Source organism: Bos mutus, chromosome 6 (genome assembly GCF_027580195.1).
Source record: "Bos mutus isolate GX-2022 chromosome 6, NWIPB_WYAK_1.1, whole genome shotgun sequence".
Classification (NCBI taxonomy): domain Eukaryota; kingdom Metazoa; phylum Chordata; class Mammalia; order Artiodactyla; family Bovidae; genus Bos; species Bos mutus.
Genome location: NC_091622.1, coordinates 59,215,551 through 59,230,021, shown reverse-complemented (window position 1 = coordinate 59,230,021; position 14,471 = coordinate 59,215,551). Strand labels below are relative to the sequence as shown.

General features: G+C 41.1%; 1 protein-coding gene across 4 annotated transcripts in view; it reads right to left on the bottom strand.

Annotated features, from left to right (window-relative positions):
- RHOH (ras homolog family member H) overlaps positions 1 to 14,471 on the bottom strand; it is a 48,163-nt gene that overhangs the window by 1,664 nt on the left and 32,028 nt on the right. For all 4 annotated transcript variants that reach the window (XM_005901987.2, XM_070372290.1, XM_070372292.1 and 1 more), the window contains exon 2: positions 64 to 190. The gene's annotated coding sequence lies outside the window, so the exon portion shown is untranslated. The remainder of the gene's footprint in view (positions 1 to 63; positions 191 to 14,471) is intronic.

Genomic DNA, 14,471 nt, shown 5'->3' with positions numbered 1-14,471 from the left:
GCCCAGCGATAAAAATACAAGCAGCCGCTCTGGCAGCAACATGAAAAAGACCTCAGTAGCAACCTGGTGTGAATGAGACGTGTTCAAACAGCTCTCTCTCTCTCTGGCCTTCTGCTCCAAGAAGTGGGGACCACAGCTGACAGAGGTCTCCGCCGCTTCAGTTTCTAATGGATCCCAGCCACTCTGGAAACTGCAAAAGAGAGCAATGTGATGAGCCTCAGATACCATGAGCACTTCCTTTCATTTATTGATTTATCAGCCAGTGTTTGATTTATGAGGGAATTTGTACCAAGGTCAGAGGGAAGAAATCACCAAAACTTTTAAAATTTGCTGTGGTTTTTCCCTTGAGGTGTTTCCAAAAACTGGCTACAAATGTAATGGAAAGGGCACAGTCCTTGGCATTTTCTGCATCTCAAGTCAGACTCCATTACCTGTGCAACGATACGGCTTTGCTTAATCGGTAGACCCAGTTTAGTCATCTGCAAGATTGTGATAAATTTAGGAACAACTTCTCAGAGATCTTGTGGGGATAAAATTGTTTCTCTCTTTTCTGGACAGCTACTTATATATCAGGAACTCTGCTAGGCTTCTGGTTAAACAAAATAACTTGCTTAAAAGCAGCTGTATTCAGTGCCTGTCACTTAAACAAGGCCGCATAAATATGGCGGCATCTAAATTTCATGAAAGGGTCAAATAAATTCTCATTCACTGCAGGTGAAAGGGCTCCAGACGATGAGATCAGCCTGGAGACGGTATCCTGTCTGCTGAAGGACATCATCACAAGGCAGCCCGGCTTCAGATGAGGGAAAGGTCTTTTGGGCCAAACTTCAAAGTAAAGGTTATTAATACAATCTGGGCTTATAACCTCCTCCACTGGCAATCTTCCTGACAGGTCACATGTAAAGTAATGTAAAACAGATCTATAGGATATGTCCGCTTCAAAACATAATTTTTAAAAATCACTCATCTAAATTCAGACATTCCCCTCCAAGACATTTTTATCCTTGTCCACCTACAGTCTCTGTTTAATAAGACATAATAACCTTTACAGTTTTCCCTGGTAGCTTAACTGGTAAAGAATCTGCCAACAATGAAGGAGACCCCGGTTTGATTCCTGGGTTGGGAAGATCCCCTGAAGAAGGTATAGCTACCCACTCCAGTATTCTTGGGCTTCCCTGGTGGCTCAGACGGTAAAGAATCCACCTGCAGTGTGAGAGATCTGGGTTCAATCCCTGAGTTAGGAAGATGCCCTGGAGGAGGGCATGGCAACCCACTCCAGTATTCTTGCCTGGAGAATCCCCATAGACAGAGGAGCCGGGCGGGCTGCAGTCCATGGGGTTGCAAAGACTCAGACATGACTGAGTGACTAAGCACAGCACAGCAGCCTTTACAAACGAGTTGATCACATAAATAATTCACATGATTTTCACATATTCACTTTTACCACACATAAGCTGGGTAACCTTGGGCAAGTTACTTAACCTCTCTGAGCCTTGCTTTCTTCATTAAGATGAAAATAATAAAGGCAATTTCTTGATGGAATTATTGTAACAATTCAGTATATGGAGAGTCTGGCTTAGCACAGAACATGGCACATGGAATCTATGGGCAGGCACCATATTTTTCAACTTCTACTACTGTTTATTTAAAATGCCAAATATTGACTGTCCAAGTGTAGGGGATGGGATGTCAGATATTCAGCCAGACTTTAAAGACTCCACATCGAATCATTCTCATACACCATGGTCCTGGACACCTCTTTGTCACCAGACCTTTGAGTAAGGTCCCCTTAGGAGCTCCCTGGGTCTCAGACTTTAGCTCCTTAAACCTATGGATGATTTAAATGAAGCAATTGTGACCTCCTCATTACTGAGTCCATTATCAAGACTTAAGACATGTTTCAAGTTTGATGTCGACCCCAATGTAGTAGGACCAGGACCAAGAAAAATATGCATGTGTCAGGTATTTTGGTTATTAAATAATTTCTAAGAGATTGAATAAAGTCAAATTTCCTGAGTATATATCTACAAAAGGAAGTTGCTGAGGCAAAACTGTTAAGAATGCAGGCTCTAAAATCAGGTACATATGGAATTGAATCTGAACTGACCAACTGATTACCTGTGCTGTGAACTTAGAAGAGTTTTTTAACCTCCCTAAGCCTCAATTTCCCTCTTTGTAAAATGTGATGTGATAATACCTATTAACACTGAGCTGTTGAGAGTATTAAATGTGATTAAATATATAAAATCCTTAGCATAGTACATCACGTAGTACATCAATATGTACATAGTACATACTGCAAGTACATAGTCACCACATAGAAAACACAATAAACAGTCCTTATTACTAAAATTATTGTTGAACAGGAATTACTAAATATAATAATCAGTTCAGTTCAGCCGCTCAGTCATGTCCAATTCTGCGACCCCATGGACTGCAGCACGTCAGGCTTCCCTGTTCATCGCCAGCTCCTGGAGCTTGCTCAAACTCATATCTATCGAGTCAGTGATGCCATCCAATCATCTCATCAAATATAATAATAAGCAATTTTATATCGTCAGTGGGGAATTCAAAGTAGCACTAAAAAGGTTTCTGTGGCAAAGGGTGCTCTAAGAGTCTTATACACAGCTGTGACTACAATACATATATATTCTACAAAATATATATTCTTCTTGTAGCGTATTGGAAAAGACCCTGATGCTGGGAAAGATTGAAGGCAGGAGGAGAAGGGGACAACAGAGGATTAAATGGTTGGATGGCATCACTGCCTCAATGGACATGAGTTTGAACAAGGTCCAGGAGTTGCTGATGAACAGGGAAGCCTCGCACGCTGCGGTACACGGAATTGCAAAGAGTCGCACAGAGTCGGACACGACTGAAGCGACTTAGCAGCAGCAGCAGCAGCAGCAGCAAACATGACTGACTGAACTGAACTGAGCATAAAAATAAAATATGATATGAACAAAGAAATTTGTGCCTCAGCTTTGCCACTCAGAGTCCGAAGACTCAGACTGGAGAAAAAAGCTCTGTTCAGTCAAGTGACCTTTATTCCCAGGCAGTTCTGGCACTAAGAGGCACATCAAACCAGCTCTCAGGGCCTCAGTTTCCCAAATCATAAAGTGATTGGACAAGATTAGCTCTCTGCAGGTCTATGGAAACTGAGGTCAAAGGAGAAAGCTTTATAGCCTGCAGCACATATACAATTGCATAACTCCATATTATTCCAGAGCACCAGTGTAGCAGCAAAGACAGATGACAAAACTTGATGACATGTGTAGCCTTTGGCAGATGGCTAAATATGGATCTAGGAGAGGAGTAGTGGGAGGAGTTATGGTCTAAACTAGAGCAACATCCTATACAGATATGATAGATCACCTTCAGGTGATGCCCACAACAGGGCCACTACAGGTCACTACATAATGTGTGGAAGTTTGACTGGCTTTATTTCAGTGGAAAATTTCACCTGAAGAGAAAGATTCTCCTCAAAGGAGCTCTGGGTGAAAAATAGAAGCAGGTTTTCAACAATATTTCGCTAGTGGCTAATTGGCAGGGGTGCTCCAATTTTATGTCAGTCAGTACGGAGGATTTACCAAAAGTGACTTCAGATAGCATCGTGAGTGACCCTTCTAGGACTTAAGTCAGATTGGAATTAATGAACCTTCAAGTCCAGAGCCTCTCAGGTCTCAGTAACCTCCCTCTCTCCTCTTTCCAAAGTTTCACAGAAAAGATGCTCTCCCCAGAGCCCCATGGTTCACACACAGAGATAGGAAAAAGGCAGGGAGGCTTCATCTTGCAAAGTCAATAGCATCTATCATAGCAAAGGCACAGAGACAGAAAAAACGGAGGGCTTAGAGATGACGAATCCTGGTCCATTCTATCTTCTGGAGGGCTTTCTAGTAGGAAAGCCTCATTTCACTTTAGCCTCAGTTCTCATCCCAACTACCGTACACTTTCCACTATCATTCTTTCTTCAGACACATTCTCCGGTACTCTGTTTTCCAAGGAAGACTCACTCCTCCAACTGCTACCTCTTCTTGAAAAATCTTTGATCACCTGACCAGCTGCTAGATCAGATATCCCCTCTGTGTTGCCATAATACCCCCCTGTGCCTCCATCATCACACTGCTCACATGTTTGGTCCTCCTGCACGTCTCCCTCACCTGAAAAACTGGAATGAGAGCTTTCTCACAGGGAGTTCATAAGGACCAGATGGAAATGATAACAACACAGCAATAATCGATGCTTGTACTTTTATAAGACTTTGTACATCCAAGAATACCTCTTGATTGTCTTATGAGAAAGTTCCTTCATAATGATAGAGCATAAAAAATAATAATCTAAAAAAGAAAAACAATAATAGACAATATAAACTATTGCTTAGAAAAACAAAATAAAACTAAGATGAAATCATGACTCATTGGCTAATAATTGTTACTGCACATTTTAGGTTATCTGGGCTTTGATTGAGGTGGCTTACTTCAAAATGCTGATGTACTCAGTCGCTCTGCTGCTGCTAAGTCACTTCAGTCGTGTCCAACTCTGTGCGACCCCATAGACGGAAGCCGACCAGGCTCCCCTGTCCCTGGGATTCTCCAGGCAAGAGCACTGGAGTGGGTTGCCATTTCCTTCTCCAATGCATGAAAGGGAAAAGTGTAAGTGAAGTCGCTCAGTCGTGTCCGACTCTTCTCGACCCCATGGACTGCAGCCTACCAGGCTCCTCCATCCACAGGACTTTCCAGGCAAGAGTACTGGCTGGAGTAGGGTGCCATTGCCTTCTCCCTCAGTCGCTCAGTCATGTCCAAATCTTTGCGACCTAGTAGCCTGCCAGGCTCCTCTATCCATGGGAATTCTCCAGGCAGAAATACTGGAGTGGGTTGCCATGCCCTCCTCCAGGGGATCTTCCCAACCCAGGGATCAAACCCAGATCTCCCACACTGCAGATGGATTCTTTACCATCTGAGCCACCAGGGAAGCCAAAATACTGATAAAAACTCTTTTATTTTTTTTTTTTAAAAGATGAATCCATGGCAGCCATCAGCTGAGGATGGCCTGTCAATTACAGAGAATACATCTGAATGTCATCCTTCTTAAAAGAGTTTTGGGCAAAGGACCTGCTCCGGCAGCAGCCAATTCATTCATTAAGGCAATTGCTTCTGCCGTGTATCTAGCACGTAGATGATTAGGAAATCATCATGCTTCTCAGTAACTCATCTCCTGCCAGTGCCTTTGCTCCATGTCCCCCCAGCAGCCTGGCAGGGACAACACAGCAAGAGCAGGCCCTGCTGGGGATGGATGAACGAATCCAAGTATGGGGAGTTGGGCGTGGGGGCTGGTGCTTCATTTCATTTTGTTTTCTTCTGGGAAAAGAGAAGGCATTCAAAAATTTAAAGTAACTTCATAGAGGAAAAGTAGAGTCACTTCTAAACTTTCTCAATCCAAATTCTCACTCAGTTTCATTCACTAGTAAATATACACTTTATATATCTTCTAAACATTGTTTTCAACATAAAATTTTTTCTATGTTCAACAGTCTACATACTTGCCAGGTTTTAACGAAATAGTTTTCCATTGTTTCAACAATTCATAAGTGCATAGCCATTTCCCACTATTAGCAGTCTTTGAATTAGTTTCAGTATTTCACAGTCATTAACAAGTGTTATTTTATATATTAAATATATATGCATTTATGGAAGTAATTATTATGTGGAACAATTTTCTTAGAGAATATATTTATAAATGTGGCATTAATGATCAATGAGTTCATTTTGTGACTTTTATTTACATCATTAAACATCTTCTAGGGGCTGTATAGAAGAAGACAGTGGCAACCCACTCCAGTACTCTTGCCTGGAAAATCCCATGGACGGAGGAGCCTAGTAGCCTGCAGTCCATGGGGTCACTAGGAGTCAGACACGACTGAGCGACTTCACTTTCACTTTTCACTTTCATGCATTGGAGAAGGAAATGGCAACCCACTCCAGTGTTCTTGCCTGAAGAATCCCAGGGATCAGGGAGCCTGGTGGGCTGCTATCTATGGGGTCGCACAGAGTCCGACACGACTGAAGCGACTTAGCAGCAGCAGCAGCAGCAGGGGCTGTATATAGTATTCATCAGCTGTTTTATTCTTTTTTTTTTTTAAGGCAGTTTTCTGGGGCTTCTTGTGGCAGGCACTGTATCGATCCTAATAGCATGGTAGTGAGCAGGCTGGCTGCTGTCTTCGTGGAGATCTACATTTCAGAACTGCAGAGACTTCAGGGGGTTGAGAATCCTGCCTACAGTCACTCTTCAAAACAATGGCAGAGACAAAGTTAGACCTAAATAGAGGATGACCCCAAAGCTGCAGCAGCTCCATGTGTCACATACACCCCACAATTCCCATTGCCCAATCCATGGCATCTCAAGTAAAACCAAGGTTCCTGAGCAATCCCAGTTTCGAGACAGTTTTTCTGGCCATCCTTCAGTCAGGTCCCTACTCCAGTTCTACTCCTACAGATGAGTAGCTCTTGATATTTACAAAAAGTGTGTTGTGTCTTGATCTGGAAGCTAGTTCCACAAGTGTGTTCAGCTTGTGAAAATTTCTCAAGCTGCAGACCTACGATATGTTTACTTTTCCATACAAAGATTAAACTTCAGTAAAAAAGTATTTAAAAAAAAATAAGGTTACTGCTGAATTCTCTGGTGGTCCAGTGGTTAAGAATCCGCCTTGCCTTGATAGGTTCAATCCCTGACCCGGAAGGATCCTACATGCCTCGAGACAACTAAGCCAGTGTGCCACGATTACTGAGACTGTATGCTGTAACTACTGAAGCCTGGGCACTTAGAGCCTGTGCTCTGCAACCAGAGAAGCCTCCACAATGAGAAGGCCAGGCACCGCCACTGGAGAGGAGCCCCTGCTCACCACAACTCAAGAAAGCCCACACACAGCAACAAAAACCCAGCACAGCCAAAAATAAATAAATAAATATTTTACAAAATAAATAAATAAAAATAAGGTTATGCCTTTACATGAGATTATCTTCTGAAGGAGTATTTTATCATAAATTTTTCGTCTTGCAAGATGTTCATTTCACTAAATCTCAACTGTCTTAGTAGTAGTAGTAGTTAGCTGCTCAGTTGTGTCCATGGGATTCTCCAGGCAAGAATACTGGAGTGGGCTGCCATTCCCTTCTCCAGAGGATCTTCCCAACCCAGAGATCCAACCCAGGTCTCCAGCATTGCAGGTAGATTCTTTACCATTTGAGCCACAGGGAAGTCGTAATTCTCAACTGTACTTCAGTAATTGCCCTTAGTGCATTTCTAATTGCCACAAATAATGATTAAATTCCTCCTCCAAATCACGAAAGGAAATCACTTTCAAATCAGTTTGTTTTTAATCTGTATTCCAAATGGATTTTGTTCTGAAACTTTGCTTGCAAGATGGTTTGTGGCTTTTATTATGTGTTCTCCAGAATGTATTTAAGCAATATTTACATTCGCAAACTTAAAGCCTATGTAATCCCATTACAGTTTAATTAAAATGGATTGTCACCAATCCCTGAGTCCTCTTCAAACCCAGAGCCCTGTCCCTCTGACCCCATACCAAGCAGGGACCATGGCACCCTTCCCCTCTTCTGTCCCAACCACCCTGCCCTGATTGGTCCATGCCACTCATAGGAACACAATAATTGGATTCTCACCACAGGTCTAGAGTTTTCAATTTGGTCCAAGTTTAGAGTCAAAAACAAGTCAAGCCAGCCAGGCAACTGTCCAGAGCACCCTTAAAAACACTAGAATCTCATCTCAAAATTTACATGATGGGAAAGTGTAGTTACTGCAACCTCTCTTAAAGCAGTTGGAAGGAATTTTCTGAAAAACTGCTTGGAGTTGAGGGTGGAACCCCTACAAGACATGCTCAAGGAAAGGTCACCTGGTCTCTGACTTGCTTTCTACTTGCTTTCCCATGGACAGAGGAGCCTGGTGAGCTACAGTCCATGGGGTCACAAAGAATCAGACACAACTGAGCAGCTGCTGCTAAGTCACTTCAGTCGTGTCCAACTCTGTGCGACCCCATAGACGGCAGCCCACCAGGCTCCCCCATCCCTGGGATTCTCCAGGCAAGAATACTGGAGTGGGTTGCCATTTCCTTCTCCAATGCATGAAAGTGAAAAGTGAAAGTGAAGTCACTCAGTCGTGTCCGACTCTTAGCAACCTCATGGACTGCAGCCTACCAGGCTCCTCCGTCCATGGGATTTTCCAGGCAAGAGTACTGGAGTGGGGTGCCATTGCCTTCTCCGAACTGAGCAGCTAACTACTACTATTACTAAGACAGTTGAGATTTAGTGAAATCAACATCTTGCAAGATGAAAAATTCATGATAAAATACTCCTTCAGAAGATAATCTCTTGTAAAGGCGTAACCTTATTTTTATTTATTTATTTTTTAAAATATTTATTTATTTATTTTTGGCTGTGCCGGGTTTTTGTTGCTGTGTGTGGGCTTTCTTGAGTTGTGGTGAGCAGGGGCTCCTCTCCAGTGGCGGTGCCTGGCCTTCTCATTGTGGTGGCTTCTCTGGTTGCAGAGCACAGGCTCTAAGTGCCCAGGCTTCAGTAGTTAAAATAGCAGAGTATAAGCGCATTAACTGACACAGGAAAAGGGTCCCTAAGCTGAATGACATAAAGTTAGTGTTAGTCACTCAGTCTGACTCTATGTGACCCCATAGACTGTAGCCCACCAGGCTGCTCTGTCCATGGAATTCTCTAGGCAAGAATACTGGAGTGGGTAGCCATTCCTTTCTCCAGGGGATCTTCCTGATTCAGAGATCGAAACTTTGTCTCCTGTGTCTCCTGTATTGACAGGTGGGTTCTTTACCACTAGCACCACCTGGGAAGCCCCCACCCCCATAGAAGCAGCTTTCAAAATATGAACAGTATGATTCCAGAATATGCACAGTTACGAAAAACTGTATGAAAAGCAGTATATACCAACATGTTAAGATGAAATGTCTATATTCCTGGAATTATAGCTGATTCTCATTTTATTCTCCTTGCTTCTGTGCATTTTAAAATAAAATTAAAATTAAACATGAGTTATGTGTACAGTTTTGAAGTGCTTTGTATGTGTTCCTTTGTTTTTTAGGTTTTAGGCTTGAAAGGGCAGAAAAGAGTGATCTGAGGTCCCTTGAGGCAAGAGAATGTTTATGACTCCCATTAGTGTCTGAAGACAAAAATTCTCAATATCTGAACAGCCGAATTTGTTTAAAATTCTGAGAAGCAGTATCTCTGGCTTCTGGTTCTTTTTTCCAAGGCCTATCCTGGAAAGAAGACAAGCTAAGCTCTGTGTATTATGCCTATTCTCAAAAATGCCCTAAGCCACCCATCTCTCCTTTTTCTCCTTATGAGAGAATTTTTAGAATTATATGTGTGTGTGTGTGCTCAGTCACTCAGTCATGTCTGTCCCTTTGTGACTCCATGGAAGGTAACCCATGGAAGTCCATGGGATTCTCCAGGCAAGAATACTGGAGTGGGTTGCCATGCCCTCCTCCAGGGGATCTTCCTGACCCAAGGATCGAACCCAAGTCTCTTACATCTTTCACTTTGGCAGGCAGCTTCTTTACCACTAAACATGAACTGGGAAGCCCTTATATATGTATAAAATATATGTGTGTTAGTTGCTCAGTCATATTATATGTGTGTGTGTGTGCCTGTGTTAGTTGCTCAGTCGTGTCTGACTCTTTGCGACCCCAGGGACTATAGCCTACCAGGCTACTCTATCCATGGAATTCTCCAGGCAAGAATACTGGAGTAGGGTACCATTCCCTTCTCCAGGGAACTTCTCGATCTAGGGATCAAACTCGGGTCTCCTGCACTGCAGGCAGATTCTTTACTGTCTGAATCACCAGGGAACCCCATGTATGTGTATTTTTGGTAGCACCATGTGGCTTGTGGGATGTTAGGATTTTAGGTCCCCAACCAGGAATTGAACATGGGCCCTCAGCAAGTTCTGAGAGCTCAAAGTCCTAACCACTGGACCACCAGGGAAATTTCATCCTTCCTGTATTTTCTAAATATTTAAAGAAGTTTGAATATGGCCAGGGTGTTTGATGACATTAAGGAACTCTTGCTAATTTTGTTAGGTGATAATCACATTGTGATCGTATACATTTTTAAAGTCCTTATCTCACAGGTGAAATGAATATGATGTCTGGGATTTATTTTAGATTATCCCAGAAAAGGGGGAAAAAGTAAGGATGATGCATGAAATAAGACTGGGACAATATTGAGAACTGTTAAAGTTGAATGATGGTATATGGTTTTAGTCTATCCTCACTATCTTTATATATGTTCAAAATTTTTCATGATAAAAGTTTTAAAGCGTAGGATCTTTTGTTTTCTATAGCATTTTGTCAAAGCTGTGGTTTCATTCTCATATTTAGCTTTAGAGAGAATACAGAAAAGCATCACTAAAAAATAAAAAGTATACTTTGTGCCACAATGACTTATTCAAGTATTTGAAGGAAAATTGATGCATCAAATAACAGACGACATAAACGTAGACAGTGCAGAGGCTTAGAACCTGCCTGCTGGTGGAAGGGAGACAGAGGAGGAAAAGCCATGCCCAGGTGAGGATTCCCAGCCAAGTCATAAAAAGAGAGCCTTCAACTTCAAGTACAAGTCTACCTGCATCTCAGTACGTCATCACCACCTGTCTCTGGGAAGCAAAGGCCACGTCTAGAAAATACTCCAGCCAAAGGATACTCTTGAAGTTCCTTTGAGGTTACCTGAACTTCCTAACTGGTATAACTATGTTCACTAACTTCCCTTGGCCCTCCTTGCTCCAGTTTTGCAGAATTAGCTCTTTGCAAAAGTGCAAACAGTAATAATGAAAATTACTTTTAAAAAGCAAGAAACTCAAGAGTGAAAATGGACTACCCACATAAAACCAGATGACAAATCAAAGTAACTCTGAATGTGAGGCAGACCCTCCCCGCTGGGGTCTTTTTTGTCTGAAAAGGTGAAGGGGCAGTGAGGAGTTTCTACTTTTAGATTTTATGTTTCCTCCTTAGACTTAAAGTAGTTCTGATCTTTACTTACTTGGAAAATAGGAAATCTACCTGATATCTAAGTAGACTCCACCAAGCCCAAAATACCTCCCAGCTCTAAAACATCATCTCTAACAAAGAAAACCATCACATCCCTGGGTTCCCCCATCCCCCACACCGGAACTACCACCACCACCACCATCACCACCACCACCATCATTCAACACACATATTCAAACCATTAGTGGTAACAACATTTCCTCCCTTATTTGCTGATTCAATCAGACTGAAGATGTCCTCCTCACTCTGACTTACTTTTCCCCTCATTTTCTCTGGATCATCTCTGCATTCTTTTTTTCCCCTGATTATAAAAGTAGTTCATCCACATTATGGAACATTTGAAAAGTACTAAACCATCTAAATGACCTAAAGGAGAAAAGCAACTACCACCTAAAACCAAAAGCTGCAAGAAATTAGTGTACCTTTTCCTGTTTCGTTTTTTCAGTGTGCCTTTTTTTTTTTTTCAAATCTAATATCATACTTTATATTCAGCTGGGCATTTTGCTTTTTATTTAACATTTACATTGTTAATATTTCTTATGTTATTAAGATTCTTCAAACATAATTTTAATGACTGTCATACTTCATTATACAAATGTAGCATTATTTATTTAAGCAATTGACTATTATTTAAATTGTTTCTAATTTTTACTGTAGTAACAGAGTGAACATTTAAAAAATAAATTTGTACAAATATACAATTATTTCTTTTAGTATAAATAGATATGAGCACAATTACTAGACTAAGAAAGATGAAAAACTTGGATCAATTTGTACCCCATAGCCATATATGAATATATTTATTTCATCACACAACCATCATTGGGGGTAATAGTTGCCAGTTAGATCTGTTTTCATTTGCATTTCATTTATGACTAGTGAAAATTAAAATTCATCTTTTATTGACCACATATTTCTCCTTTCATAAGTCACTTACTTTGCCTACTTTTCTAGTAAGGTGGCCATCATTTCTTAAATGATGATTTTTAAAAATCTTTTTGAGATTAAGGATATTAATCCTTTCTTGTTTAAATACATATGTAGCAATTTTTCCTTATATATTTTTGTGTCCATGAATTCTGAGAACTTCCCAAACTCCTGGTACTCCCCCATCATTGAGCAACCACTAAATAGCATGTGAAATAGTATGTCCCCTGATTGTGGAAAGAAACTTCGCACGATTAAATACCTGAAAGGTCATCTAGTTCAACCCACTCATTTTCCCATGAGGAAACCAAGGCCCTGAGACAAGTGGTTTAGTTTCTGGAGGCTGACTTGAAGCCCAGAAACTGAATCACTGAGTCAGCACTCTTTCCATCTACACTGTATTTTTTCAAATATGTATATCTACATTTTATATCCCATACTTCATTTCCTTAATTTTAAAATGTAAACCCATATAGATAGATCTATAATTCAAATAGGTGGCTTTTTACTCAAAAGATAACTGCCAGTTTTAACATTCAACTTGTTTTCAAACACATGTTCTCTTACTCATTAACTTTCTTTGAGAGACTGATCATCTCTCTTCCGGGGCAATAATTAAGGCTTCCAACACCTTCTAGAATTAGGGTAAACCCTTAATTTACAGATTGTTCAAACTATAAAAGAAGGTATTTTGTCTTGGAAATTTAACCCAGAGCACGGCAGGGAATGAGGTGACTTAGTTTCAGTTTCAAAGTATAAAATGGGTAATGTTACATCATTTGCACAGAGCCTGGGTTGTGGAGTCCAGGCCTCGGTTAGATTCTCATCTTCATTGCCGACTAATAGTATAACCTCCAGCAGGTCACATAACCAGAACTGCAAGATGTGGATAATAGTGCAGAGTTTGAAGGATTTTTTAAGGCAATTAAAAAATTCTATCTCCCATGCCTAGCCGCACACCTATTAGGTAAATAAATGTGAAGTGAAAGTTACTCAGTTGTGTCTGACTCTTTGTGACCCCATGGATTCTACAGTCCATGGAATTCTCCAGGCCAGAAAACTGGAGTGGGTGGCCATTCCCTTCTCCAGGGGATCTTCCCAACCCAGGGATCAAACTCAGGTCTCCCGAATTGCAAGTGGATTCTTTACCAGCTGAGCCACTAAGGAAGCCCAAGAACATTGGAGTGGGTAGCTTATCCCTTCTCCAGCAGACCTGGATCCAGGAATCGAACCAGGGTCTCCTGCATTGCCGGTGGATTCTTTACCAACTGAGCTACCAGGGAAGCCATTAGGTGAATAAGGATAACAAGAATCACATGGTATTTAGCATTGGTCAGATACTGTTTGAAGTACTTTATGAAAATTAACTCTTTCATCATTACAATAACATTATGTGTTCAGTACCACTGTGGTTATTCTACAGCTGGGGAACGCACAGAGAAGTAAGGTAACTTGCCCAAGAGAACAAGCTAGCGAGGAGGCCTTGCCTCCAAGTCCATTCACAGAGCTGTCTCCCCTCCCCTCCTCTCTCTCTCATTTGGGGCAAGTCTGTCTGTCTTTGCCATCTTGATGAAACTAAGCAATCTGCTATGATCTGATGTTGGTGTGCCCCTAAAATTCAGAGTGAATTAAGTTGACACCTAACCCCCATGATGACAGTTATAGGAGGTGGGGACTTTAGGCGGTGACTAGGCCATGAGAGTGGAACCTCATCAATGTAATTACTGTCATTATTAAAGAGCCCCAGAGAGCTCATTTGTCCCTTCCACCATATGAGGACACACTGAGAAGGCACTGTCTAAAAAATCAGGAAGCAAGCCCTCATTAGACATCATATCCACGAGAGACATCATTTTGGACTGTTCAACCTGTGAAAAATAAATTTCTCTTGTTTACAAACCGCATAGTCTGTGGCATTTTGTTATAGCAGTTCAAATAGACTAAGAGACAATCCTAAAATTAAAGCAGGAGGTGAGGTGGTAGACTCAGACATTTTTCAGCTGGTGGGTGATTTCTTTCTTACTACAGGCCTGGTTTCTAAAACATATGAAAGATTTCTCCCTCAAGCAGTCACTCTCACACACCATTGGAAGATGTACAGAAGAACACCATCTTTGTAGAAGGCGATTTGACAGAATCCAGCAGCACACTTATTGTTTTTGACACTTGGAGCTGATCATTTTTTAAACTCTTTCATCTACATGGCAAAATTAGTTTCAAAATAATGTATAAGAGTCAGGAACAATCATTTTTTCCCTGATTCATTCTTTAGCTTTAAAATAAACAAGTAATAGTTATACCAAAGATAAATTTCAATTTTTAAAGTATTATTCAAGTGCAGTAAAATATTTTGTGTATGAACTAAAACTTGTAATTATCAATCAAAAATATTATACTCTGCTATTTGTGTTCTACTCACTGTTTTAAATCTAAACACAAAACTCTAAATAGTCACAGAGAATAGCAG